The sequence below is a fragment of the Pleurodeles waltl genome, chromosome 7 (assembly GCF_031143425.1).
Source record: "Pleurodeles waltl isolate 20211129_DDA chromosome 7, aPleWal1.hap1.20221129, whole genome shotgun sequence".
In the NCBI taxonomy this organism is placed as follows: Eukaryota; Metazoa; Chordata; class Amphibia; order Caudata; family Salamandridae; genus Pleurodeles; species Pleurodeles waltl.
This window is the reverse complement of record NC_090446.1, coordinates 944080284-944105815: the sequence shown is the minus strand read 5'-3', so window position 1 is coordinate 944105815 and position 25532 is coordinate 944080284.

Sequence of the window (25532 nt, the reverse complement as noted above, 5' to 3'; positions counted from 1 at the left end):
TGGATTAAACCCAGATCTGTGACTTTGGGTGAGTGTTTGACAATGTTCAGCATTCCGTCCATCACTTGTTGTTGTTTTTGCTTTGTCGCCCTAAGTGGGAGGGGTATGCCCAGACGTGGGTCCCGTGCTTCCCATACCACTGGATTCAATCTACCCTGGCTGATAAGGGGTGAAACCCCGAAACTGGTCCCAGGATGCTTGTTTCCGCTCCAGTGAGGACCTGGCTTGGCAGTTCGGGCTGGACTGTTCCCATGAGGAACAGGGTCAAGACTGATTTGCATATGGCTGGGTCCAAACTGGGGTGGCATGGTGAGCAAAAGAACTGGATAAAACCCAGATCTGTAACTGGGTGTGAGTGTTTGACAATGTTCAGCATTCCGTCCATCACTTGTTGTTTTTTGCTTTGTTGCTCTAAGTGGGAAGGGTATGCCCAGACGTGGGTCCCGTGCTTCCCATGCCACTGGATTCAAGCTAGCCTGGCTGATGAGGAGTGAAACCCCGAAACCGTTCCCAGGATGCTTGTTTCCGGTCCAGTGAGGATCTGGCTTGGCAGTTCAGGCTGGACTGTTCCCATGAGGAACAGGGTCAAGACTGATTTGCATGTGGCTGGGTCCAAACTGGGGTGGCATGGTGAGCAAAAGAATGATGGATTAAACCCAGATCTGTGACTGGGAGTGAGTGTTTGACAATGTTCAGCATTCCGTCCATCACTTGTTGTTGTTTTTGCTTTGTCGGCCAAAGTGGGAAGGGTATGCCCAGACGTGGGTCCCGTGCTTCCCATGGTCTGGATTCAAGCTAGCCTGGCTGATGAGGGGTGAAACCCCGAAACCGGTCCCAGGTTGCTTGTTTCCGGTCCAGTGAGGACCTGGCTTGGCAGTTCGGGCTGGACTGTTCCAATGAGGAAAAGGGTCAATACTGATTTGCATATGGCTGGGTCCAAACTGGGGTTGCATGGTGAGCGAAAGAACGATGGATTAAACCCAGATCTATGATTGGGGGTGAGTGTTTGACAATGTTCAGCATTCCGTCCATCACTTGTTGTTGTTTTTGCTTTGTCGCCCTAAGTGGGAAGGGTATGCCCAGACGTGGGTCCTGTGCTTCCCATGCCACTGGATTCAAGCTAGCCTGGCTGATGAGGGGTGAAACCCCGAAACCGGTCCCAGGATGCTTGTTTCCAGTCCGTTGAGGACCTGGCTTGGCAGTTCGGGCTGGACTGTTCCCATGAGGAACAGGGTCAAGACTGATTTGCATATGGCTGGGTCCAAACTGGGGTGGCATGGTGAGCAAAAGAACGATGGATTAAACCCAGATCTGTGACTGGGGGTGAGTGTTTGACAATGTTCAGCATTCCGCCCGTGTTTGACAATGTTCAGCATTCCGTCCGTCACTGGTTGTTGTTTTTGCTTTGTCGCCCTAAGTGGGAAGGGTATGCCCAGACGTGGGTCTGTGCTTCCCATGCCGCTGGATTCAAGCTACCCTGGCTGATGAGGGGTGAAACCCCGAAACCGGTCCCAGGATGCTTGTTTCCGCTCCAGTGAGGACCTGGCTTGGCAGTTCGGGCTGGACTGTTCCCATGAGGAACAGGGTCAAGACTGATTTGCATATGGCTGGGTCCAAACTATGGTGGCACGGTGAGCAATAGAACTGGATTAAACCCAGATCTGTGACTGGGGGTGAGTGTTTGACAATGTTCAGCATTCCGTCCATCACTTGTTGTTGTTTTTTGCTTTGTTGCTCTAAGTGGGAAGGGTATGCCCAGACGTGGGTCCCGTGCTTCCCATGCCACTGGATTCAAGTTAGCCTGGCTGATGAGGGGTGAAACCCCGAAACCGGTCCCAGGATGCTTGTTTCCGGTCCAGTGAGGACCTGGCTTGGCAGTTCGGGCTGGACTGTTCCCATGAGGAATGGGGTCAAGACTGATTTGCATATGGCTGGGTCCAAACTGGGGTGGCATGGTGAGCAAAAGAACTATGGATTAAACCCAGATCTGTGACTGGGGGTGAGTGTTTGACAATGTTCAGCATTCCGTCCATCACTTGTTGTTGTTTTTGCTTTGTCGCCCTAAGCGGGAAGGGTATGCCCAGACGTGGGTCCCGTGCTTCCCATGCCACTGGATTCAAGCTAGCCTGGCTGATGAGGGGTGAAACCCCGAAACCGGTCCCAGGATGCTTGTTTCTGGTCCAGTGAGGACCTGGCTTGGCAGTTCGGGCTGGACTGTTCCCATGAGGAACAGGGTCAAGACTGATTTGCATATGGCTGGGTCCAAACTGGGGTGGCATGGTGAGCAAAACAACGATGGATTAAACCCAGATCTGTGACTGGGGGTGAGTGTTTGACAATGTTCAGCATTCCGTCCATCACTTGTTGTTGTTTTTGCTTTGTCGCCCTAAGTGGCAAGGGTATGCCCAGACGTGGGTCCCGTGCTTCCCATGCCACTGGATTCAAGCTACCCTGGCTGATGAGGGGTGAAACCCCGAAACCGGTCCCAGGATGCTTGTTTCCGGTCCAGTGAGGACCTGGCTTGGCAGTTCGGGCTGGACTGTTCCCATGAGGAACAGGGTCAAGACTAATTTGCATATGGCTGGGTCCAAACTATGGTGGCACGGTGAGCAAAAGAACTGGATTAAACCCAGATCTGTGACTGGGGGTGAGTGTTTGACAATGTTCAGCATTCCGTCCATCACTTGTTGTTGTTTTTGCTTTGTCGCCCTAAGTGGCAAGGGTATGCCCAGACGTGGGTCCCGTGCTTCCCATGCCACTGGATTCAAGCTACCCTGGCTGATGAGGGGTGAAACCCCGAAACCGGTCCCAGGATGCTTGTTTCCGCTCCAGTGAGGACCTGGCTTGGCAGTTCGGGCTGGACTGTTCCCATGAGGAACAGGGTCAAGACTGATTTGCATATGGCTGGGTCCAAACTATGGTGGCACGGTGAGCAAAAGAACTGGATTAAACCCAGATCTGTGACTGGGGGTGAGTGTTTGACAATGTTCAGCATTCCGTCCATCACTTGTTGTTGTTTTTTGCTTTGTTGCTCTAAGTGGGAAGGGTATGCCCAGACGTGGGGTCCCGTGCTTCCCATGCCACTGGATTCAATTTAGCCTGGCTGATGAGGGGTGAAACCCCGAAACCGGTCCCAGGATGCTTGTTTCCGGTCCATTGAGGATCTGGCTTGGCAGTTCAGGCTGGACTTTTCCCATGAGGAACAGGGTCAAGACTGATTTCCATGTGGCTGGGCCCAAACTGGGGTGGCATGGTGAGCAAAAGAACGATGGATTAAACCCAGATCTGTGACTGGGGGTGAGTGTTTGACAATGTTCAGCATTCCGTTCATCACTTGTTGTTGTTTTTGCTTTGTCGCCCTAAGTGGGAAGGGTATGCCCAGACGTGGGTCCCGTGCTTCCCATGCCACTGGATTCAACTAGCCTGGCTGATGAGGGGTGAAACCCCGAAACCGGTCCCGGGCTGCTTGTTTCCGGTCCAGTGAGGACCTGGCTTGGCAGTTCGGGCTGGACTGTTCCCATGAGGAACAGGGTCAAGACTGATTTGCATATGGCTGGGTCCAAACTGGGGTGGCATGGTGAGCAAAAGAACTATGGATTAAACCCAGATCTGTGACTGGGGGTGAGTGTTTGACAATGTTCAGCATTCCGTCCATCACTTGTTGTTGTTTTTGCTTTGTCGCCCTAAGCGGGAAGGGTATGCCCAGACGTGGGTCCCGTGCTTCCCATGCCACTGGATTCAAGCTAGCCTGGCTGATGAGGGGTGAAACCCCGAAACCGGTCCCAGGATGCTTGTTTCTGGTCCAGTGAGGACCTGGCTTGGCAGTTCGGGCTGGACTGTTCCCATGAGGAACAGGGTCAAGATTGATTTGCATATGGCTGGGTCCAAACTGGGGTGGCATGGTGAGCAAAAGAACGATGGGTTAAACCCAGATCTGTGACTGGGGGTGAGTGTTTGACAATGTTCAGCATTCCATCCATCACTTGTTGTTGTTTTTGCTTTGTCGCCCTAAGTGGGAAGGGTATGCCCAGACTTGGGTCCCGTGCTTCCCATGCCACTGGATTCAAGCTAGCCTGGCTGATGAGGGGTGAAACCCCGAAACCGGTCCCAGGATGCTTGTTTCCAGTCCAGTGAGGACCTGGCTTGGCAGTTCGGGCTGGACTGTTCCCATGAGGAACAGAGTCAAGACTGATTTGCATATGGCTGGGTCCAAACTGGGGTGGCATGGTGAGCAAAAGAACGATGGATTAATGCAGATCTGTGACTGAGGGTGAGTGTTTGACAATGTTCAGCATTCCGTCCATCACTTGTTGTTGTTTTTGCTTTGTCGCCCTAAGTGGCAAGGGTATGCCCAGACATGGGTCCCGGACCTGGCTTGGCAGTTCGGGCTGGACTGTTCCCATGCGGAAAAGGGTCAAGACTGATTTACATATGGCTGGGTCCAAACTGGGGTGGCATGGTGAGCAAAAGAACGATGGATTAAACCCAGATCTATGATTGGGGGTGAGTGTTTGACAATGTTCAGCATTCCGTCCATCACTTGTTGTTTTTGCTTTGTCGCCCTAAGTGGGAAGGGTATGCCCAGACGTGGGTCCCGTGCTTCCCATGCCACTGGATTCAAGCTAGCCTGGCTGATGAGGGGTGAAACCCCGAAACCGGTCCCAGGATGCTTGTTTCCGGTCCGTTGAGGACCTGGCTTGGCAGTTCGGGCTGGACTGTTCCCAATGAGGAACAGGGTCAAGACTGATTTGCATATGGCTGGGTCCAAACTGGGGTGGCATGGTGAGCAAAAGAACGATGGATTAAACCCAGATCTGTGATTGGGGGTGAGTGTTTGACAATGTTCAGCATTCCGTCCATCACTTGTTGTTGTTTTTGCTTTGTCGCCCTAAGTGGGAAGGGTATGCCCAGACGTGGGTCCTGTGCTTCCCATGCAACTGGATTCAAGCTAGCCTGGCTGATGAGGGCTGAAACCCCGAAACCGGTCCCAGGATGCTTGTTTCCGGTCCAGAGAGGACCTGGCTTGGCAGTTCGGGCTGGACTGTTCCCATGAGGAACAGGGTCAAGACTGATTTGCATATGGCTGGGTCCAAACTGGGGTGGCATGGTGAGCAAAAGAATGATGGATTAAACCCAGATCTGTGACTGGGGGTGAGTGTTTGACAATGTTCAGCATTCCGTCCATCACTTGTTGTTGTTTTTGCATTGTCGCCCTAAGTGGGAAGGGTATGCCCAGACGTGGATCCCGTGCTTCCCATGCCACTGGATTCAAGCTAGCCTGGCTGATGAGGGTTGAAACCCCGAAACCGGTCCCAGGATGCTTGTTTCCAGTCCAGTGAGGACCTGGCTTGGCAGTTCGGGCTGGACTGTTCCCATGAGGAACAGGGTCAAGACTGATTTGCATATGGCTTGGTCCAAACTGGGGTGGCATGGTGAGCAAAAGAACAATGGATTAATGCAGATCTGTGACTGGGGGTGAGTGTTTGACAATGTTCAGCATTCCGTCCATCACTTGTTGTTGTTTTTGCTTTGTCGCCCTAAGTGGCAAGGGTATGCCCAGACATGGGTCCCGGACCTGGCTTGGCAGTTCGGGCTGGACTGTTCCCATGCGGAAAAGGGTCAAGACTGATTTACATATGGGTGGGTCCAAACTGGGGTGGCATGGTGAGCAAAAGAACGATGGATTAAGCCCAGATCTATGATTGGGGGTGAGTGTTTGACAATGTTCAGCATTCCGTCCATCACTTGTTGTTGTTTTTGCTTTGTCGCCCTAAGTGGGAAGGGTATGCCCAGACGTGGGTCCCGTGCTTCCCATGCCACTGGATTCAAGCTACCCTGGCTGATGAGGGGTGAAACCCCGAAACCGGTCCCAGGATGATTGTTTCCAGTCCAGTGAGGACCTGGCTTGGCAGTTCGGGCTGGACTGTTCCCATGAGGAACAGGGTCAAGACTGATTTGCATATGGCTGGGTTCAAACTGCGGTGGCATGGTGAGCAAAAGAACGATGGATTAAACCCAGATCTGTGACTGGGGGTGAGTGTTTGACAATGTTCAGCATTCCGTCCATCACTTGTTGTTTTTGCTTTGTCGCCCTAAGTCGGAAGGGTATGCCCAGACGTGGGTCCCGTGCTTCCCATGCCACTGGATTCAAGCTAGCCTGGCTGATGAGGGCTGAAACCCCGAAACCGGTCCCAGGATGCTTGTTTCCGGTCGAGTGAGGACCTGGCTTGGCAGTTCGGGCTGGACTGTTCCCATGAGGAAAAGGGTCAAGACTGATTTGCATATGGCTGGGTCCAAACTGGGGTGGCATGGTGAGCAAAAGAACGATGGATTAAACCCAGATCTATGATTGGGGGTGAGTGTTTGACAATGTTCAGCATTCCGTCCATCACTTGTTGTTGTTTTTGCTTTGTCGCCCTAAGTGGGAAGGGTATGCCCAGACGTGGGTCCCGTGCTTCCCATGCCACTGGATTCAAGCTAGCCTGGCTGATGAGGGGTGAAACCCCGAAACCAGTCCCAGGATGCTCGTTTCCAGTCCGTTGAGGACCTGGCTTTGCAGTTCGGGCTGGACTGTTCTCATGAGGAACAGGGTCAAGACTGATTTGCATATGGCTGGGTCGAAACTGGGGTGGCATGGTGAGCAAAAGAACGATGGATTAAACCCAGATCTGTGACTGGGGGTGAGTGTTTGACAATGTTCAGCATTCCGTCCATCACTTGTTGTTTTTGCTTTGTCGCCCTAAGTGGGAAGGGTATGCCCAGACGTGGGTCCCGTGCTTCCCATGCCACTGGATTCAAGCTTCCCTGGCTGATGAGGGGTGAAACTCCAAAACCGGTCCCAGGATGCTTGTTTCCGGTCCAGTGAGGACCTGTCTTGGCAGTTCGGGCTGGACTGTTCCCATGAGGAACAGGGTCAAGACTGATTTGCATATGGCTGGGTTCAAACTGGGGTGGCATGGTGAGCAAAAGAACGATGGATTAAACCCAGATCTGTGACTGGGGGTGAGTGTTTGACAATGTTCAGCATTCCGTCCGTCACTGGTTGTGGTTTTTGCTTTGTCGCCCTAAGTGGGAAGGGTATGCCCAGACGTGGGTCTCGTGCTTCCCATGCCACTGGATTCAAGCTACCCTGGCTGATGAGGGGTGAAACCCCGAAACCGGTCCCAGGATGCTTGTTTCCGCTCCAGTGAGGACCTGGCTTGGCAGTTCGGGCTGGACTGTTCCCATGAGGAACAGGGTCAAGACTGATTTGCATATGGCTGGGTCCAAACTATGGTGGCATGGTGAGCAAAAGAACTGGATTAAACCCAGATCTGTGACTGGGGGTGAGTGTTTGACAATGTTCAGCATTCCGTCCATCACTTGTTGTTGTTTTTTGCTTTGTTGCTCTAAGTGGGAAGGGTATGCCCAGACGTGGGTCCCGTGCTTCCCATGCCTCTGGATTCAAGTTAGCCTGGCTGATGAGGGGTGAAACCCCGAAACCGGTCCCAGGATGCTTGTTTCCGGTCCAGTGAGGACCTGGCTTGGCAGTTCGGGCTGGACTGTTCCCATGAGGAACAGGGTCAAGACTGATTTGCATATGGCTGGGTCCAAACTGGGGTGGCATGGTGAGCAAAAGAACGATGGATTAAACCCAGATCTGTGACTGGGGGTGAGTGTTTGACAATGTTCAGCATTCCGTACATCACTTGTTGTTGTTTTTGCTTTGTCGCCCTAAGTGGGAAGGGTATGCCCAGACGTGGGTCCCGTGCTTCCCATGCCACTGGATTCAAGCTACCCTGGCTGATGAGGGGTGAAACCCCGAAACCGGTCCCAGGATGCTTGTTTCCGGTCCAGTGAGGATCTGGCTTGGCAGTTCAGGCTGGACTGTTCCCATGAGGAACAGGGTCAAGACTGATTTACGTGTGGCTGGGTCCAAACTGGGGTGGCATGGTGAGCAAAAGAACGATGGATTAAACCCAGATCTGTGACTGGGGGTGAGTGTTTGACAATGTTCAGCATTCCGACCATCACTTGTTGTGGTTTTTGCTTTGTCGCCCTAAGTGGGAAGGGTATGCCCAGACGTGGGTCCCGTGCTTCCCATGCCACTGGATTCAAGCTAGCCTGGCTGATGAGGGCTGAAACCCCGAAACCGGTCCCAGGATGCTTGTTTCCGGTCCAGTGAGGACCTGGCTTGGCAGTTCGGGCTGGACTGTTCCCATGAGGAACAGGGTCAAGACTGATTTGCATATGGCTGGGTCCAAACTGGGGTGGCATGGTGAGCAAAAGAACGATGGGTTAAACCCAGATCTGTGACTGGGGGTGAGTGTTTGACAATGTTCAGCATTCCATCCATCACTTGTTGTTGTTTTTGCTTTGTCGCCCTAAGTGGGAAGGGTATGCCCAGACGTGGGTCCCGTGCTTCCCATGCCGCTGGATTCAAGCTAGCCTGGCTGATGAGGGGTGAAACCCCGAAACCGGTCCCAGGATGCTTGTTTCCAGTCCAGTGAGGACCTGGCTTGGCAGTTCGGGCTGGACTGTTCCCATGAGGAACAGGGTCAAGACTGATTTGCATATGGCTGGGTCCAAACTGGGGTGGCATGGTGAGCAAAAGAACTGGATAAAACCCAGATCTGTGACTGGGTGTGAGTGTTTGACAATGTTCAGCATTCCGTCCATCACTTGTTGTTTTTTGCTTTGTTTCTCTAAGTGGGAAGGGTATGCCCAGACGTGGGTCCCGTGCTTCCCATGCCACTGGATTCAAGCTAGCCTGGCTGATGAGGAGTGAAACCCCGAAACCGGTCCCAGGATGCTTGTTTCCGGTCCAGTGAGGATCTGGCTTGGCAGTTCAGGCTGGACTGTTCCCATGAGGAACAGGGTCAAGACTGATTTGCATGTGGCTGGATCCAAACTGGGGTGGCATGGTGAGCAAAAGAACGATGGATTAAACCCAGATCTGTGACTGGGAGTGAGTGTTTGACAATTTTCAGCATTCCGTCCATCACTTGTTGTTGTTTTTGCTTTGTCGCCCAAAGTGGGAAGGGTATGCCCAGACGTAGGTCCCGTGCTTCCCATGCCACTGGATTCAAGCTAGCCTGGCTGATGAGGGGTGAAACCCCGAAACCGGTCCCAGGTTGCTTGTTTCCGGTCCAGTGAGGACCTGGCTTGGCAGTTCGGGCTGGACTGTTCCCATGAGGAAAAGGGTCAAGACTGATTTGCATATGGCTGGGTCCAAACTGGGGTGGCATGGTGAGCGAAAGAACGATGGATTAAACCCGGATCTATGATTGGGGGTGAGTGTTTGACAATGTTCAGCATTCCGTCCATCACTTGTTGTTGTTTTTGCTTTGTCGCCCTAAGTGGGAAGGGTATGCCCAGACGTGGGTCCCGTGCTTCCCATGCCACTGGATTCAAGCTTCCCTGGCTGATGAGGGGTGAAACCCCGAAACCTGTCCCAGGATGCTTGTTTCCGGTCCAGTGAGGACCTGGCTTGGCAGTTCGGGCTGGACTGTTCCCATGAAGAACAGGGTCAAGACTGATTTGCATATGGCTGGGTTCAAACTGGGGTGGCATGGTGAGCAAAAGAACGATGGATTAAACCCAGATCTGTGACTGGGGGTGAGTGTTTGACAATGTTCAGCATTCCGTCCGTCACTGGTTGTTGTTTTTGCTTTGTCGCCCTAAGTGGGAAGGGTATGCCCAGACGTGGGTCTCGTGCTTCCCATGCCACTGGATTCAAGCTACCCTGGCTGATGAGGGGTGAAACCCCGAAACCGGTCCCAGGATGCTTGTTTCCGCTCCAGTGAGGACCTGGCTTGGCAGTTCGGGCTGGACTGTTCCCATGAAGAACAGGGTCAAGACTGATTTGCATATGGCTGGGTTCAAACTGGGGTGGCATGGTGAGCAAAAGAACGATGGATTAAACCCAGATCTGTGACTGGGGGTGAGTGTTTGACAATGTTCAGCATTCCGTCCATCACTTGTTGTTTTTTGCTTTGTTGCTCTAAGTGGGAAGGGTATGCCCAGACGTGGGTCCCGTGCTTCCCATGCCACTGGATTCAAGTTAGCCTGGCTGATGAGGGGTGAAACCCCGAAACCGGTCCCAGGATGCTTGTTTCCGGTCGAGTGAGGATCTGGCTTGGCAGTTCAGGCTGGACTTTTCCCATGAGGAACAGGGTCAAGACTGATTTACATGTGGCTGGGCCCAAACTGGGGTGGCATGGTGAGCAAAAGAACGATGGATTAAACCCAGATCTGTGACTGGGGGTGAGTGTTTGACAATGTTCAGCATTCCGTCCATCACTTGTTGTTGTTTTTGCTTTGTCGCCCTAAGTGGGAAGGGTATGCCCAGACGTGGGTCCCGTGCTTCCCATGCCACTGGATTCAACTAGCCTGGCTGATGAGGGGTGAAACCCCGAAACCGGTCCCAGGTTGCTTGTTTCCGGTCCAGTGAGGACCTGGCTTGGCAGTTCGGGCTGGACTGTTCCCATGAGGAACAGGGTCAAGACTGATTTGCATATGGCTGGGTCCAAACTGGGGTGGCATGGTGAGCAAAAGAACTATGGATTAAACCCAGATCTGTGACTGGGGGTGAGTGTTTGACAATGTTCAGCATTCCGTCCATCACTTGTTGTTGTTTTTGTTTTGTCGCCCTAAGTGGGAAGGGTATGCCCAGACGTGGGTCCCGTGCTTCCCATGCCACTGGATTCAAGCTAGCCTGGCTGATGAGGGGTGAAACCCCGAAACCGGTCCCAGGATGCTTGTTTCTGGTCCAGTGAGGACCTGGCTTGGCAGTTCGGGCTGGACTGTTCCCATGAGGAACAGGGTCAAGACTGATTTGCATATGTCTGGGTCCAAACTGGGGTGGCATGGTGAGCAAAAGAACGATGGATTAAACCCAGATCTGTGACTGGGGGTGAGTGTTTGACAACGTTCAGCATTCCGTCCATCACTTGTTGTTGTTTTTGCTTTGTTGCCCTAAGTGGGAAGGGTATGCCCAGACGTGGGTCCCGTGCTTCCCATGCCACTGGATTCAAACTAGCCTGGCTGATGAGGGGTGAACCCCGAAACCGGTCCCAGGATGCTTGTTTCTGGTCCAGTGAGGACCTGGCTTGGCAGTTCGGGCTGGACTGTTCCCATGAGGAACAGGGTGAAGACTGATTTGCATATGGCTAGGTCCAAACTGGGGTGGCATGGTGAGCAAAAGAACAATGGATTAAACCCAGATCTGTGACTGGGGGTGAGTGTTTGACAATGTTCAGCATTCCGTCCATCACTTGTTGTTGTTTTTGCTTTGTCGCCCTAAGTGGCAAGGGTATGCCCATACGTGGGTCCCGTGCTTCCCATGCCACTGGATTCAAGCTAGCATGGCTGATGAGGGGTGAAACCCTGAAACCGGTCCCAGGATGCTTGTTTCCGGTCCAGTGAGGACCTGGCTTGGCAGTTCGGGCTGGACTGTTCCCATGAGGAACAGGGTCAAGACTGATTTGCATATGTCTGGGTCCAAACTGGGGTGGCATGGTGAGCAAAAGAACGATGGATTAAACCCAGATCTGTGACTGGGGGTGAGTGTTTGACAATGTTCAGTATTCCGTCCATCACTTGTTGTTGTCTTTGCTTTGTCGCCCTAAGTGGGAAGGGTATGCCCAGACGTGGGTCCCGTGCTTCCCATGCCACTGGATTCGAGCTAGCCTGGCTGATGAGGGGTGAAACCCCGAAACCGGTCCCAGGATGCTTGTTTCCGGTCCAGTGAGGATCTGGCTTGGCAGTTCAGGCTGGACTGTTCCCATGAGGAACAGGGTCAAGACTGATTTACATGTGGCTGGGTCCAAACTGGGGTGGCATGGTGAGCAAAAGAACGATGGATTAAACCCAGATCTGTGACTGGGGGTGAGTGTTTGACAATGTTCAGCATTCCGTCCATCACTTGTTGTTGTTTTTGCTTTGTCGCCCTAAGTGGGAAGGGTATGCCCAGACGTGGGCCCCGTGCTTCCCATGCCACTGGATTCAACTAGCCTGGCTGATGAGGGGTGAAACCCCAAAACTGGTCCCAGGTTGCTTGTTTCCCAAACTGGGGTGGCATGGTGAGCAAAAGAACGATGGATTAAACCCAGATCTGTGACTGGGGGTGAGTGTTTGACAATGTTCAGCATTCCGTCCGTCACTGGTTGTTGTTTTTGCTTTGTCGCCCTAAGTGGGAAGGGTATGCCCAGACGTGGGTCTCGTGCTTCCCATGCCACTGGATTCAAGCTACCCTGGCTGATGAGGGGTGAAACCCCGAAACCGGTCCCAGGATGCTTGTTTCCGCTCCAGTGAGGACCTGGCTTGGCAGTTCGGGCTGGACTGTTCCCATGAAGAACAGGGTCAAGACTGATTTGCATATGGCTGGGTCCAAACTATGGTGGCACGGTGAGCAAAAGAACTGGATTAAACCCAGATCTGTGACTGGGGGTGAGTGTTTGACAATGTTCAGCATTCCGTCCATCACTTGTTGTTGTTTTTTGCTTTGTTGCTCTAAGTGGGAAGGGTATGCCCAGACGTGGGTCCCGTGCTTCCCATGCCACTGGATTCAAGTTAGCCTGGCTGATGAGGGGTGAAACCCCGAAACCGGTCCCAGGATGCTTGTTTCCGGTCCAGTGAGGATCTGGCTTGGCAGTTCAGGCTGGACTTTTCCCATGAGGAACAGGGTCAAGACTGATTTACATGTGGCTGGGCCTAAACTGGGGTGGCATGGTGAGCAAAAGAACGATGGATTAAACCCAGATCTGTGACTGGGGGTGAGTGTTTGACAATGTTCAGCATTCCGTCCATCACTTGTTGTTGTTTTTGCTTTGTCGCCCTAAGTGGGAAGGGTATGCCCAGACGTGGGTCCCGTGCTTCCCATGCCTCTGGATTCAACTAGCCTGGCTGATGAGGGGTGAAACCCCGAAACCGGTCCCAGGTTGCTTGTTTCCGGTCCAGTGAGGACCTGGCTTGGCAGTTCGGGCTGGACTGTTCCCATGAGGAACAGGGTCAAGACTGATTTGCATATGGCTGGGTCCAAACTGGGGTGGCATGGTGAGCAAAAGAACTATGGATTAAACCCAGATCTGTGACTGGGGGTGAGTGTTTGACAATGTTCAGCATTCCGTCCATCACTTGTTGTTGTTTTTGCTTTGTCGCCCTAAGTGGCAAGGGTATGCCCATACGTGGGTCCCGTGCTTCCCATGCCACTGGATTCAAGCTAGCATGGCTGATGAGGGGTGAAACCCCGAAACCGGTCCCAGGATGCTTGTTTCTGGTCCAGTGAGGACCTGGCTTGGCAGTTCGGGCTGGACTGTTCCCATGAGGAACAGGGTCAAGACTGATTTGCATATGTCTGGGTCCAAACTGGGGTGGCATGGTGTGCAAAAGAACGATGGATTAAACCCAGATCTGTGACTGGGGGTGAGTGTTTGACAACGTTCAGCATTCCGTCCATCACTTGTTGTTGTTTTTGCTTTGTTGCCCTAAGTGGGAAGGGTATGCCCAGACGTGGGTCCCGTGCTTCCCATGCCACTGGATTCAAACTAGCCTGGCTGATGAGGGGTGAACCCCGAAACCGGTCCCAGGATGCTTGTTTCTGGTCCAGTGAGGACCTGGCTTGGCAGTTCAGGCTGGACTGTTCCCATGAGGAACAGGGTGAAGACTGATTTGCATATGGCTAGGTCCAAACTGGGGTGGCATGGTGAGCAAAAGAACAATGGATTAAACCCAGATCTGTGACTGGGGGTGAGTGTTTGACAATGTTCAGCATTCCGTCCATCACTTGTTGTTGTTTTTGCTTTGTCGCCCTAAGTGGGAAGGGTATGCCCAGACGTGGGTCCCGTGCTTCCCATGCCACTAGATTCAAGCTAGCCTGGCTGATGAGGGGTGAAACCCCGAAACCGGTCCCAGGATGCTTGTTTCTGGTCCAGTGAGGACCTGGCTTGGCAGTTCGGGCTGGACTGTTCCCATGTGGAACAGGGTCAAGACTGATTTGCATATGGCTGGGTCCAAACTGGGGTGGCATGGTGAGCAAAAGAACGATGGATTAAACCCACATCTGTGACTGGGGGTGAGTGTTTGACAATGTTCAGCATTCCGTCCATCACTTGTTGTTGTTTTTGCTTTGTCGCCCTAAGTGGGAAGGGTATGCCCAGACGTGGGTCCCGTGCCTCCCATGCCACTGGATTCAAGCTACCCTGGCTGATGAAGGGTGAAACCCCGAAACCGGTCCCAGGATGCTTGTTTCTGGTCCAGTGAGGACCTGGCTTGGCAGTTCGGGCTGGACTGTTCCCATGAGGAATAGGGTCAAGACTGATTTGCATATGGCTGGGTCCAAACTGGTGTGGCATGGTAAGCAAAAGAACGATGGATTAAACCCAGATCTGTGACTGGGGGTGAGTGTTTGACAATGTTCAGCATTCCGTCCATCACTTGTTGTTGTTTTTGCTTTGTCGCCCTAAGTGGGAAGGGTATGCCCAGACGTGGGTCCCGTGCTTCCCATGCCACTGGATTCAAGCTACCCTGGCTGATGAGGGGTGAAACCCCAAAACCGGTCCCAGGATGCTTGTTTCCAGTCCAGTGAGGACCTGGCTTGGCAGTTCGGGCTGGACTGTTCCCATGACGAACAGGGTCAAGACTGATTTGCATATGGCTGGGTCCAAACTGGGGTGGCATGGTGAGCAAAAGAACGATGGATTAAACCCAGATCTGTGACTTTGGGTGAGTGTTTGACAATGTTCAGCATTCCGTCCATCACTTGTTGTTGTTTTTGCTTTGTCGCCCTAAGTGGGAAGGGTATGCCCAGACGTGGGTCCCGTGCTTCCCATACCACTGGATTCAATCTACCCTGGCTGATAAGGGGTGAAACCCCGAAACTGGTCCCAGGATGCTTGTTTCCGCTCCATTGAGGACCTGGCTTGGCAGTTCGGGCTGGACTGTTCCCATGAGGAACAGGGTCAAGACTGATTTGCATATGGCTGGGTCCAAACTGGGGTGGCATGGTGAGCAAAAGAACTGGATAAAACCCAGATCTGTGACTGGGTGTGAGTGTTTGACAATGTTCAGCATTCCGTCCATCACTTGTTGTTTTTTGCTTTGTTGCTCTAAGTGGGAAGGGTATGCCCAGACGTGGGTCCCGTGATTCCCATGCCACTGGATTCAAGCTAGCCTGGCTGATGAGGAGTGAAACCCCGAAACCGGTCCCAGGATGCTTGTTTCCGGTCCAGTGAGGATCTGGCTTGGCAGTTCAGGCTGGACTGTTCCCATGAGGAACAGGGTCAAGACTGATTTGCATGTGGCTGGGTCCAAACTGGGGTGGCATGGTGAGCAAAAGAATGATGGATTAAACCCAGATCTGTGACTGGGAGTGAGTGTTTGACAATGTTCAGCATTCCGTCCATCACTTGTTGTTGTTTTTGCTTTGTCGGCCAAAGTGGGAAGGGTATGCCCAGACGTGGGTCCCGTGCTTCACAGGCCAATGGATTCAAGCAAGCCTGGCTGATGAGGGGTGAAACCCCGAAACCGGTCCCAGGTTGCTTGTTTCCGGTCCAGTGAGGACCTGGCTTGGCAGTTCGGGCTGGACTGTTCCAATGAGGAAAAGGGTCAATACTGATTTGCATATGGCTGGGTCCAAACTGGGGTGGCATGGTGAGCGAAAGAACGATGGATTAAACACAGATCTATGATTGGGGGTGAGTGTTTGACAATGTTCAGCATTCAGTCCATCACTTGTTGTTGTTTTTGCTTTGTCGCCCTAAGTGGGAAGGGTATGCCCAGACGTGGGTCCCGTGCTTCCCATGCCACTGGATTCAAGCTAGCCTGGCTGATGAGGGGTGAAACCCCGAAACCGGTCCCAGGATGCTTGTTTCCAGTCCGTTGAGGACCTGGCTTGGCAGTTCGGGCTGGACTGTTCCCATGAGGAACAGGGTCAAGACTGATTTGCATATGGCTGGGTCCAAACTGGGGTGGCATGGTGAGCAAAGGAACGATGGATTAAACCCAGATCTGTGACTGGGGGTGAGTGTTTGACAATGTTCAGCATTCCGTCCATCACTTGTTGTTGTTTTTGCTTTGTCGCCCTAAGTGGGAAGGGTATGCCCAGACGTGGGTCCCGTGCTTCCCATGCCACTGGATTCAAGCTTCCCTGGCTGATGAGGGGTGAAACCCCGAAACTGGTCCCAGGATGCTTGTTTCCGGTCCAGTGAGGACCTGGCTTGGCAGTTCGGGCTGGACTGTTCCCATGAGGAACAGGGTCAAGACTGATTTGCATATGGCTGGGTTCAAACTGGGGTGGCATGGTGAGCAAAAGAACGATGGATTAAACCCAGATCTGTGACTGGGGGTGAGTGTTTGACAATGTTCAGCATTCCGTCCGTCACTGGTTGTTGTTTTTGCTTTGTCGCCCTAAGTGGGAAGGGTATGCCCAGACGTGGGTCTCGTGCTTCCCATGCCGCTGGATTCAAGCTACCCTGGCTGATGAGGGGTGAAACCCCGAAACTGGTCCCAGGATGCTTGTTTCCGCTCCAGTGAGGACCTGGCTTGGCAGTTCGGGCTGGACTGTTCCCATGAGGAACAGGGTCAAGACTGATTTGCATATGGCTGGGTCCAAACTATGGTGGCACGGTGAGCAAAAGAACTGGATTAAACCCAGATCTGTGACTGGGGGTGAGTGTTTGACAATGTTCAGCATTCCGTCCATCACTTGTTGTTGTTTTTTGCTTTGTTGCTCTAAGTGGGAAGGGTATGCCCAGACGTGGGTCCCGTGCTTCCACCGGTCCCAGGATGCTTGTTTCCGGTCCAGTGAGGATCTGGCTTGGCAGTTCAGGCTGGACTTTTCCCATGAGGAACAGGGTCAAGACTGATTTACATGTGGCTGGGCCCAAACTGGGGTGGCATGGTGAGCAAAAGAACGATGGATTAAACCCAGATCTGTGACTGGGGGTGAGTGTTTGACAATGTTCAGCATTCCGTTCATCACTTGTTGTTGTTTTTGCTTTGTCGCCCTAAGTGGGAAGGGTATGCCCAGACGTGGGTCCCGTGCTTTCCATGCCACTGGATTCAACTAGCCTGGCTGATGAGGGGTGAAACCCCGAAACCGGTCCCGGGCTGCTTGTTTCCGGTCCAGTGAGGACCTGGCTTGGCAGTTCGGGCTGGACTGTTCCCATGAGGAACAGGGTCAAGACTGATTTGCATATGGCTGGGTCCAAACTGGGGTGGCATGGTGAGCAAAAGAACTATGGATTAAACCCAGATCTGTGACTGGGGGTGAGTGTTTGACAATGTTCAGCATTCCGTCCATCACTTGTTGTTGTTTTTGCTTTGTCGCCCTAAGCGGGAAGGGTATGCCCAGACGTGGGTCCCGTGCTTCCCATGCCACTGGATTCAAGCTAGCCTGGCTGATGAGGGGTGAAACCCCGAAACCGGTCCCAGGATGCTTGTTTCTGGTCCAGTGAGGACCTGGCTTGGCAGTTCGGGCTGGACTGTTCCCATGAGGAACAGGGTCAAGACTGATTAGCATATGGCTGGGTCCAAACTGGGGTGGCATGGTGAGCAAAACAACGATGGATTAAACCCAGATCTGTGACTGGGGGTGAGTGTTTGACAATGTTCAGCATTCCGTCCATCACTTGTTGTTGTTTTTGCTTTGTCGCCCTAAGTGGCAAGGGTATGCCCAGACGTGGGTCCCGTGCTTCCCATGCCACTGGATTCAAGCTACCCTGGCTGATGAGGGGTGAAACCCCGAAACCGGTCCCAGGATGCTTGTTTCCGGTCCAGTGAGGACCTGGCTTGGCAGTTCGGGCTGGACTGTTCCCATGAGGAACAGGGTCAAGACTGATTTGCATATGGCTGGGTCCAAACTATGGTGGCACGGTGAACAAAAGAACTGGATTAAATCCAGATCTGTGACTGGGGGTGAGTGTTTGACAATGTTCAGCATTCCGTCCATCACTTGTTGTTGTTTTTGCTTTGTCGCCCTAAGTGGCAAGGGTATGCCCAGACGTGGGTCCCGTGCTTCCCATGCCACTGGATTCAAGCTACCCTGGCTGATGAGGGGTGAAACCCCGAAACCGGTCCCAGGATGCTTGTTTCCGCTCCAGTGAGGACCTGGCTTGGCAGTTCGGGCTGGACTGTTCCCATGAGGAACAGGGTCAAGACTGATTTGCATATGGCTGGGTCCAAACTATGGTGGCACGGTGAGCAAAAGAACTGGATTAAACCCAGATCTGTGACTGGGGGTGAGTGTTTGACAATGTTCAGCATTCCGTCCATCACTTGTTGTTGTTTTTTGCTTTGTTGCTCTAAGTGGGAAGGGTATGCCCAGACGTGGGTCCCGTGCTTCCCATGCCACTGGATTCAATTTAGCCTGGCTGATGAGGGGTGAAACCCCGAAACCGGTCCCAGGATGCTTGTTTCTGGTCCATTGAGGATCTGGCTTGGCAGTTCAGGCTGGACTTTTCCCATGAGGAACAGGGTCAAGACTGATTTCCATGTGGCTGGGCCCAAACTGGGGTGGCATAGTGAGCAAAAGAACGATGGATTAAACCCAGATCTGTGACTGGGGGTGAGTGTTTGACAATGTTCAGCATTCCGTTCATCACTTGTTGTTGTTTTTGCTTTGTCGCCCTAAGTGGGAAGGGTATGCCCAGACGTGGGTCCCGTGCTTCCCATGCCACTGGATTCAACTAGCCTGGCTGATGAGGGGTGAAACCCCGAAACCGGTCCCGGGCTGCTTGTTTCCGGTCCAGTGAGGACCTGGCTTGGCAGTTCGGGCTGGACTGTTCCCATGAGGAACAGGGTCAAGACTGATTTGCATATGGCTGGGTCCAAACTGGGGTGGCATGGTGAGCAAAAGAACTATGGATTAAACCCAGATCTGTGACTGGGGGTGAGTGTTTGACAATGTTCAGCATTCCGTCCATCACTTGTTGTTGTTTTTGCTTTGTCGCCCTAAGCGGGAAGGGTATGCCCAGACGTGGGTCCCGTGCTTCCCATGCCACTGGATTCAAGCTAGCCTGGCTGATGAGGGGTGAAACCCCGAAACCGGTCCCAGGATGCTTGTTTCTGGTCCAGTGAGGACCTGGCTTGGCAGTTCGGGCTGGACTGTTCCCATGAGGAACAGGGTCAAGACTGATTTGCATATGGTTGGGTCCAAACTGGGGTGGCATGGTGAGCAAAACAACGATGGATTAAACCCAGATCTGTGACTGGGGGTGAGTGTTTGACAATGTTCAGCATTCCGTCCATCACTTGTTGTTGTTTTTGCTTTGTCGCCCTAAGTGGCAAGGGTATGCCCAGACGTGGGTCCCGTGCTTCCCATGCCACTGGATTCAAGCTACCCTGGCTGATGAGGGGTGAAACCCCGAAACCGGTCCCAGGATGCTTGTTTCCGGTCCAGTGAGGACCTGGCTTGGTAGTTCGGGCTGGACTGTTCCCATGAGGAACAGGGTCAAAACTGATTTGCATATGGCTGGGTTCAAACTGGGGTGGCATGGTGAGCAAAAGAACGATGGATTAAACCCAGATCTGTGACTTGGGGTGAGTGTTTGACAATGTTCAGCATTCCGACCATCACTTGTTGTGGTTTTTGCTTTGTCGCCCTAAGTGGGAAGGGTATGCCCAGACGTGGGTCCCGTGCTTCCCATGCCACTGGATTCAAGCTAGCCTGGCTGATGAGGGCTGAAACCCCGAAACCGGTCCCAGGATGCTTGTTTCCGGTCCAGTGAGGACCTGGCTTGGCAGTTCGGGCTGGACTGTTCCCATGAGGAACAGGGTCAAGACTGATTTGCATATGGCTGGGTCCAAACTGGGGTGGCATGGTGAGCAAAAGAACGATGGGTTAAACCCAGATCTGTGACTGGGGGTGAGTGATTGACAATGTTCAGCATTCCATCCATCACTTGTTGTTGTTTTTGCTTTGTCGCCCTAAGTGGGAAGGGTATGCCCAGACGTGGGTCCCGTGCTTCCCATGCCACTGGATTCAAGCTAGCCTGGCTGATGAGGGGTGAAACCCCGAAACCGGTCCCAGGATGCTTGTTTCCAGTCCAGTGAGGACCTGGCTTGGCAGTTCGGGCTGGACTGTTCCCATGAGGAACAGAGTCAAGACTGATTTGCATATGGCTGGGTCCAAACTGGGGTGGCATGGTGAGCAAAAGAACGATGGATTAATGCAGATCTGTGACTGGGGGTGAGTGTTTGACAATGTTCAGCATTCCGTCCATCACTTGTTGTTGTTTTTGCTTTGTCGCCCTAAGTGGCAAGGGTATGCCCAGACATGGGTCCCGGACCTGGCTTGGCAGTTCGGGCTGGACTGTTCCCATGCGGAAAAGGGTCAAGACTGATTTACATATGGCTGGGTCTAAACTGGGGTGGCATGGTGAGCAAAAGAACGATGGATTAAACCCAGATCTATGATTGGGGGTGAGTGTTTGACAATGTTCAGCATTCCGTCCATCACTTGTTGTTGTTTTTGCTTTGTCGCCCTAAGTGGGAAGGGTATGCCCAGACGTGGGTCCCGTGCTTCCCATTCCACTGGATTCAAGCTAGCCTGGCTGATGAGGGGTGAAACCCGGAAACCGGTCCCAGGATGCTTGTTTTCGGTCCGTTGAGGACCTGGCTTGGCAGTTCGGGCTGGACTGTTCCCATGAGGAACAGGGTCAAGACTGATTTGCATATGGCTGGGTCCAAACTGGGGTGGCATGGTGAGCAAAAGAACGATGGATTAAACCCAGATCTGTGACTGGGGGTGAGTGTTTGACAATGTTCAGCATTCCGTCCATCACTTGTTGTTGTTTTTGCTTTGTCGCCCTAAGTGGGAAGGGTATCCCCAGACGTGGGTCCCGTGCTTCCCATGCCACTGGATTCAAGCTACCCTGGCTGATGAGGGGTGAAACCCCGAAACCGGTCCCAGAATGCTTGTTTCCGGTCCAGTGAGGACCTGGCTTGGCAGTTCGGGCTGGACTGTTCCCATGAGGAACAGGGTCAAGACTGATTTGCATATGGCTGGGTTCAAACTGGGGAGGCATGGTGTGCAAAAGAACGATGGATTAAACCCAGATCTGTGACTGGGGGTGAGTGTTTGACAATGTTCAGCATTCCGTCCATCACTTGTTGTTGTTTTTGCATTGTCGCCCTAAGTGGGAAGGGTATGCCCAGACGTCGGTCCCGTGCTTCCTATGCCACTGGATTCAAGCTAGCCTGGCTGATGAGGGGTGAAACACCGAAACCGGTCCCAGGTTGCTTGTTTCCGGTCCAGTGAGGACCTGGCTTGGCATTTCGGGCTGGACTGTTCCCATGAGGAACAGGGTCAAGACTGATTTGTATATGGCTGGGTCCAAACTGGGGTGGCATGGTGAGCAAAAGAACGATGGATTAAACCCAGATCTGTGACTGGGGGTAAGTGTTTGACAACGTTCAGCATTCCGTCCATCACTTGTTGTTGTTTTTGCTTTGTCGCCCTAAGTGGGAAGGGTATGCCCAGATGTGGGTCCTGTGCTTCCCATGCCACTGGATTCAAGCTACCCGGGCTGATGAGGGGTGAAACCCCAAAACCGGTCCCAGGATGCTTGTTTCCGGTCCAGTGAGGACCTGGCTTGGCAGTTCGGGCTGGACTGTTCCCATGAGTAACAGGGTGAAGACTGATTTGCGTATGGCTAGGTCCAAACTGGGGTGGCATGGTGAGCAAAAGAACAATGGATTAAACCCAGATCTGTGACTGGGGGTGAGTGTTTGACAATGTTCAGCATTCCGTCCATCACTTGTTGTTGTTTTTGCTTTGTCGCCCTAAGTGGCAAGGGTATGCCCAGACGTGGGTCCCGTGCTTCCCATGCCACTGGATTCAAGCTAGCATGGCTGATGAGGGGTGAAACTCTGAAACCGGTCCCAGGATGCTTGTTTCCGTTCCAGTGAGGACCTGGCTTGGCAGTTCGGGCTGGACTGTTCCCATGAGGAACAGGGTCAAGACTGATTTGCATATGTCTGGGTCCAAACTGGGGTGGCATGGTGAGCAAAAGAACGATGGATTAAACCCAGATCTGTGACTGGGGGTGAGTGTTTGACAATGTTCAGTATTCCGTCCATCACTTGTTGTTGTCTTTGCTTTGTCGCCCTAAGTGGGAAGGGTATGCCCAGACGTGGGTCCAGTGCTTCCCATGCCACTGGATTCAAACTAGCCTGGCTGATGAGGGGTGAAACCCCGAAACCGGTCCCAGGATGCTTGTTTCTGGTCCAGTGAGGATCTGGCTTGGCAGTTCAGGCTGGACTGTTCCCATGAGGAAAGGGTCAAGACTGATTTACATGTGGCTGGGTCCAAACTGGGGTGGCATGGTGGGCAAAAGAACGATGGATTAAACCCAGATCTGTGACTGGGGGTGAGTGTTTGACAATGTTCAGCATTCCGTCCATCACTTGTTGTTGTTTTTGCTTTGTCGCCCTAAGTGGGAAGGGTATGCCCAGACGTGGGTCCCGTGCTTCCCATGCCACTAGATTCAAGCTAGCCTGGCTGATGAGGGGTGAAACCCCGAAACCGGTCCCAGGATGCTTGTTTCTGGTCCAGTGAGGACCTAGCTTGGCAGTTCGGGCTGGACTGTTCCCATGAGGAACAGGGTCAAGACTGATTTGCATATGGCTGAGTCCAAACTGAGGTGGCATGGTGAGCAAAAGAGCGATGAATTAAACCAAGACCTGTGACTGGGGGTGAGTGTTTGACAATGTTCAGCATTCCGTCCATCACTTGTTGTTGTTTTTGCTTTGTCGCCCTAAGTGGCAAGGGTATGCCCAGACATGGGTCCCGTACCTGGCTTGGCAGTTCGGGCTGGACTGTTCCCATGAGGAACAGGGTCAAGACTGATTTGAATATGGCTGGGTCCAAACTGATGTGGCATGGTAAGCAAAAGAACGATGGATTAAACCCAGATCTGTGACTGGGGGTGAGTGTTTGACAATGTTCAGCATTCCGTCTATCACTTGTTGTTGTTTTTGCTTTGTCGCCCTAAGTGGGAAGGGTATGCCCAGACGTGGGTCCCGTGCTTCCCATGCCACTGGATTCAAGCTACCCTGGCTGATGAGGGGTGAAACCCCGAAACCGGTCCCAGGATGCTTGTTTCCGGTCCAGTGAGGACCTGGCTTGGCAGTTCGGGCTGGACTGTTCCCATGAGGAACAGGGTCAAGACTGATTTGCATATGGCTGGGTCCAAACTGGGGTGGCATGGTGAGCAAAAGAACGATGGATTAAACCCAGATCTGTGATTTTGGGTGAGTGTTTGACAATGTTCAGCATTCCGTCCATCACTTGTTGTTGTTTTTGCTTTGTCGCCCTAAGTGGGAAGGGTATGCCCAGACGTGGGTCCCGTGCTTCCCATGCCACTGGATTCAATCTACCCTGGCTGATAAGGGGTGAAACCCCGAAACTGGTCCCAGGATGCTTGTTTCCGCTCCAGTGAGGACCTGGCTTGGCAGTTCGGGCTGGACTGTTCCCATGAGGAACAGGGTCAAGACTGATTTGCATATGGCTGGGTCCAAACTGGGGTGGCATGGTGAGCAAAGGAACGATGGATTAAACCCAGATCTGTGACTGGGGGTGAGTGTTTGACAATGTTCAGCATTCCGTCCATCACTTGTTGTTGTTTTTGCTTTGTCGCCCTAAGTGGGAAGGGTATGCCCAGACGTGGGTCCCGTGCTTCCCATGCCACTGGATTCAAGCTTCCCTGGCTGATGAGGGGTGAAACCCCGAAACTGGTCCCAGGATGCTTGTTTCCGGTCCAGTGAGGACCTGGCTTGGCAGTTCGGGCTGGACTGTTCCCATGAGGAACAGGGTCAAGACTGATTTGCATATGGCTGGGTTCAAACTGGGGTGGCATGGTGAGCAAAAGAACGATGGATTAAACCCAGATCTGTGACTGGGGGTGAGTGTTTGACAATGTTCAGCATTCCGTCCGTCACTGGTTGTTGTTTTTGCTTTGTCGCCCTAAGTGGGAAGGGTATGCCCAGACGTGGGTCTCGTGCTTCCCATGCCGCTGGATTCAAGCTACCCTGGCTGATGAGGGGTGAAACCCCGAAACCGGTCCCAGGATGCTTGTTTCCGCTCCAGTGAGGACCTGGCTTGGCAGTTCGGGCTGGACTGTTCCCATGAGGAACAGGGTCAAGACTGATTTGCATATGGCTGGGTCCAAACTATGGTGGCACGGTGAGCAAAAGAACTGGATTAAACCCAGATCTGTGACTGGGGGTGAGTGTTTGACAATGTTCAGCATTCCGTCCATCACTTGTTGTTGTTTTTTGCTTTGTTGCTCTAAGTGGGAAGGGTATGCCCAGACGTGGGTCCCGTGCTTCCCATGCCACTGGATTCAAGTTAGCCTGGCTGATGAGGGGTGAAACCCCGAAACCGGTCCCAGGATGCTTGTTTCCGGTCCAGTGAGGATCTGGCTTGGCAGTTCAGGCTGGACTTTTCCCATGAGGAACAGGGTCAAGACTGATTTACATGTGGCTGGGCCCAAACTGGGGTGGCATGGTGAGCAAAAGAACGATGGATTAAACCCAGATCTGTGACTGGGGGTGAGTGATTGACAATGTTCAGCATTCCGTTCATCACTTGTTGTTGTTTTTGCTTTGTCGCCCTAAGTGGGAAGGGTATGCCCAGACGTGGGTCCCGTGCTTTCCATGCCACTGGATTCAACTAGCCTGGCTGATGAGGGGTGAAACCCCGAAACCGGTCCCGGGCTGCTTGTTTCCGGTCCAGTGAGGACCTGGCTTGGCAGTTCGGGCTGGACTGTTCCCATGAGGAACAGGGTCAAGACTGATTTGCATATGGCTGGGTCCAAACTGGGGTGGCATGGTGAGCAAAAGAACTATGGATTAAACCCAGATCTGTGACTGGGGGTGAGTGTTTGACAATGTTCAGCATTCCGTCCATCACTTGTTGTTGTTTTTGCTTTGTCGCCCTAAGCGGGAAGGGTATGCCCAGACGTGGGTCCCGTGCTTCCCATGCCACTGGATTCAAGCTAGCCTGGCTGATGAGGGGTGAAACCCCGAAACCGGTCCCAGGATGCTTGTTTCTGGTCCAGTGAGGACCTGGCTTGGCAGTTCGGGCTGGACTGTTCCCATGAGGAACAGGGTCAAGACTGATTAGCATATGGCTGGGTCCAAACTGGGGTGGCATGGTGAGCAAAACAAAGATGGATTAAACCCAGATCTGTGACTGGGGGTGAGTGTTTGACAATGTTCAGCATTCCGTCCATCACTTGTTGTTGTTTTTGCTTTGTCGCCCTAAGTGGCAAGGGTATGCCCAGACGTGGGTCCCGTGCTTCCCATGCCACTGGATTCAAGCTACCCTGGCTGATGAGGGGTGAAACCCCGAAACCGGTCCCAGGATGCTTGTTTCCGCTCCAGTGAGGACCTGGCTTGGCAGTTCGGGCTGGACTGTTCCCATGAGGAACAGGGTCAAGACTGATTTGCATATGGCTGGGTCCAAACTATGGTGGCACGGTGAGCAAAAGAACTGGATTAAACCCAGATCTGTGACTGGGGGTGAGTGTTTGACAATGTTCAGCATTCCG